The sequence below is a fragment of the Eschscholzia californica genome, unplaced genomic scaffold (assembly GCF_041429995.1).
Source record: "Eschscholzia californica isolate CP2 unplaced genomic scaffold, dmEscCali1.0.p SCAF_5, whole genome shotgun sequence".
In the NCBI taxonomy this organism is placed as follows: Eukaryota; Viridiplantae; Streptophyta; class Magnoliopsida; order Ranunculales; family Papaveraceae; genus Eschscholzia; species Eschscholzia californica.
The window spans coordinates 24,965,230-24,968,985 of record NW_028238472.1 but is presented as its reverse complement, the minus strand read 5'-3'; the positions used below and the strand labels follow the sequence as shown (position 1 = coordinate 24,968,985).

The 3,756-nt window shown below is 35.3% G+C and overlaps 1 long non-coding RNA gene across 3 annotated transcripts; it reads left to right on the top strand.

Moving 5' to 3' along the window:
• The first annotated feature begins 511 nt into the window (after window positions 1-511).
• On the top strand, window positions 512-1,963 carry LOC147537941 (uncharacterized). 3 transcript variants are annotated; one of them, XR_015225481.1, is made up of 3 exons: window positions 512-1,042; window positions 1,125-1,468; window positions 1,924-1,963. It is a non-coding gene; the product is annotated as an uncharacterized LOC147537941 (long non-coding RNA). The 3 variants fall into 3 exon arrangements; XR_015225480.1 differs by having other exon boundaries at window positions 512-879; window positions 985-1,042; window positions 1,125-1,957; XR_015225482.1 differs by having other exon boundaries at window positions 1,125-1,295; window positions 1,425-1,957.
• The last annotated feature ends 1,793 nt before the right edge of the window (window positions 1,964-3,756 follow it).

The following is a 3,756-nucleotide window of genomic DNA, read 5'->3' as shown; positions in this document are numbered from 1 at the left end:
GAAGTCAGGCCTTTACCTTTAGAGAGAGAAAGAGAAGAAAATCAAGTTCTAGAGAGAGAAACTTACTTAAATGAAGATTATGGTGCTTCAAATCTTTGTAGAACTTGGTATTAGGACAATAAGTAGTAGAGAGAGAGAGGGAGATGGCTGGCAAGGAAGGTTCATCAAAACCCTAGCTTTAAGTTGGTAAAAAAGGAAAAAAAAAAAAACACAAGTTATTGTTTTACCGAGTTGATCGGCGCCTAGTGAGCCGGCTGGTCGGCTATAGTCGGCTCCCAGGCGCCGGCTAACTCGGTTTCTGAAAACGACTAGCTAGCTGAGTCCTAGTCGATCGGTGAACTCACGACTAGCCGGCTAGGCGCCGCTTTTTAAAGCATAGCTCACAACTACTCTCGCATCCTAATGGTGATCTTCTTAAGGGCTAGGTTCTTTTTATTTTTTGAAAAAGGGTTTATCTAATTGAACTTTCTTCTTTCAGTTTTTTTTCTTCTTTCATATCTTCTTGAATTGATTTACGTATTTGTTTTGTGTTATCTTTCTCAGGTATCGATGTGATGTGATCATGGGACGACTTGTCTTAGTTTTGCATGTTAACGTCAGAGAGGCGATGGGTTAAAAAACCACACTAGTTCGTTTCTTTTTACGGTGTTTTCAATAGATATAAGTACTCATTTGATTCTTATTGGTTTGCTAGGATGGTTGGGGTCAACTTTGTCAAATCATCTGTGTGAAGGGCCATTTTTTTTTAACTTGCTTCTGTGATTTTTGTCCTTTTTAGAGAAACTATAATTAATGGAAGCAAAATCAAATTGATGTTTTGCAGGGATTTGCGACTTGGGCCAATTCCAAGTAGCCACGACCTAGTTTTCGCTCGTTCTGGTTACTTCTTCCTCATTTCTAGGGGATTAATAAATCTTGTTCTCTTAGTTCATAGGTTATTTATTTGACTATTGAGTACATGCGATTTCTTTCTTCTTATTCTAGGGACTGCATTGGAGGTTGTAATATGTACCTGTTTGCAATCGATTTAGGAAACAGTAAGGTTTGATTGACCCCAAAAAACTTAACTTTTTTATTAATTTCACTTTTGTTCTTCTTTTGAACTCCCTTCCTCATTTTTGCAGCGTTATTAGGCTTTAACCCTTGAAGAACCGGCATGGTTCTTTCTTGAAGGAAGTTTTCTGTTGCTAAATTTTTATTTTTAGGTTATGTTTGTTGCGACAGCTACAAGATGCAGTTGGCTTTAACAGTGCTATTTGCGTGATTTTGCTGGTTCAGATGATCGCTCACATTTGGTATATTAGGACTTGGATTTAAGCTGACTTGTTCAACTCAAGGGGGCTTTCTAATTTTTGTTCTCCTTACAGCTTAGTTTACAATTTGTCGATTTTTCCTACCGTCTTAAAAATTCCTTCACCTTCTAGGATTTGGCGCCTGTAGCGGTATGGAAGCACTCTCCTATTAGAAGGTGTAGTGTTCGAATGAGTTGTTTCCAATTACTAATGAGTTGTTTATGGAAGGGTGTTTTCTCTCTCTTAACTTGTTTTTTCAAATTTTTTCACTGTTATAGGGGTAGTCATCGAAGCATGAAAAGTTCATTTCTTTTGATTTGCATTTTGAGCATCTAAATTTGGTTAGCTTTTATACTTGATACAGGACGGTGTTATTAGTTCACTGATATTCACTTTTTAATGGCTTTAGAAATTGTTTTATCTCTCTTAACTTGCTTTTTCAATTTTTTTCACTGTTATAGGGGTAGTCATCGAATCATGAAAAGGTCATTTGTTTTGATTTTCATTTTGAGCATCTAAATTTGGTTAGCTTTTATATTTGATATAGGACAGTGTTATTAGTTCACTGATATTTACTTTTTAATGGCTTTAGAGATTGTTCTGATGCCGATCTTATCATGACTATATGCAGGAGAAAATCTACATCCGGATGAACTTGCATGCTTGCTAAGTTAACTTGGTGGTTTAAACCAGCAACAGTTTATTAATCTGATTTTTCTTCAGGTAAAGCACATTTATAATCATTCTATTGAGCCTTTGCTATGTGGTCTCCAACGTAGATTTCGGGGAAACCGCAAGGTCACTTTGTCCTTGTCGATGTAGATTTCGGAATATGTCAATATAGAAAACTTTTGACATTTAGTAGTCTCTCTGTAACTGTTAATCTAGAATTTGTTCTCGCCTTCGGTTATTCTTAACAGATACGTAGGTATACTATCTGGATTTGTTCATGCTAGTCTATATAGTTGCTTTGACATAACTTGAGAACATCATCTTGGTGAGCGGAAGGTTTATCCTTTTGTTTAATATCTTGATAATGATATATGAGCACCAAATTCTGATAAGGATTGCTTTTTTTGGGTATATGTGCTTTGGAATAACTTTAAGCCTTTGTCATTGGAAGGTTTATCATTTCGATTTGCGAGTCTGTAACACGAAGTGATTTATTGATACTCTTATTAAGGGTTTAACTTTAAGAATGGTTTGAATTGATTATTTTTTTTAACAGTTGGTCAGTTGGTTCTTGCTTCTTGTCAACAAGATCTTAGTTTGTTGATTTTTTATTTCGTGGGAGGGTTTCGGGACCAAAAATGAAAATTCTTCCATGGGGTGTAGCATTGAATTCCAATTTTCTAATCATAATATATATCTATGGTATCACTAATTGGTCTAGGGTTACTATAATGGTCTAGGGTTACTATGTTGTTGTTGTAATTAGTTTCTAATCATAATATATATCTATGGTATCACTAATTGGTACTAATATGATGATAACCTAGCAAAAATTCATGGTTTAAAGTTGTTATTGTTCTAACCATTCAAATCTAGGTTTGAAATTAAAGAGGGCTATGTAAACCCTAGGGAAGAAGAAACCTACCTGATTTTTAGTACCAAGAAGAAGAAACAAATCCCCTAGCAAAGCCTTTTTGATCCACCTTCTCCTTCTCCTTCACTTTCTCTCTCTAAACCCTACTATCTCTCTTTAAAGTCCTCTCACAACTCACGGGTGTAAGGGAAGAAAAAGAAACGAAATTGAATCTGGTGGGTGTGTAGGGATTTAAAGGGGTATTAATTTTGTGTTGCTAAAGGCACCCCCATAAATTAGTAGGGACACTACAGTATGATCATCCTGTTTTCTATGTCAAGTATGCAAATTGTTAGGAATAGGAATCAAGGCAGCGCACATATGCTCGAATGTTAAAATTAAGGTATGTTGCAAAAGAACAAAAGCCACAAAGACAGAACTTACGAGTTATAAAGTGATGTTATTTTCAATTATTGACTATCGTACACTAGACTAAACCTTTAGAGGTTTGTGATAAAATAAATATCCGGGAAAATTAACTCAGGAAGGCTAGACTGCACCCTAAGTTCCAATATCAACTTGATTTGTAAAGTGTTATTTTATTCAGACTATTTTCGTTTTTGTTTGAGCTTCTTTAAATCTTTTTGTGTATTATTTTATTAGGTTTGAGTTTTCAGTTGTATTTGCTTTTGCTTGTGGTTGTGTTTGTGTTGTGTCTGTAGGTGTGCATGTGTTCTTTTGCTTGTGTTTGTGTTTGTGGTTGTGTTTTTGTTTGTCTTTGTCTGTATCTGTCTTTTTCTTTCTCATTGTTTGGGTCTTGATTTATCTTTATGATTGTGCTTCTCTTAGTGCTTGTGTTTGCGTTTGCGTTTGTGTTTGTGTTTGTGTTTGTGTTTGTGTTTGTGTTTGTGTTTGTGTTTGTGTTTGTGTTTGTGTTTG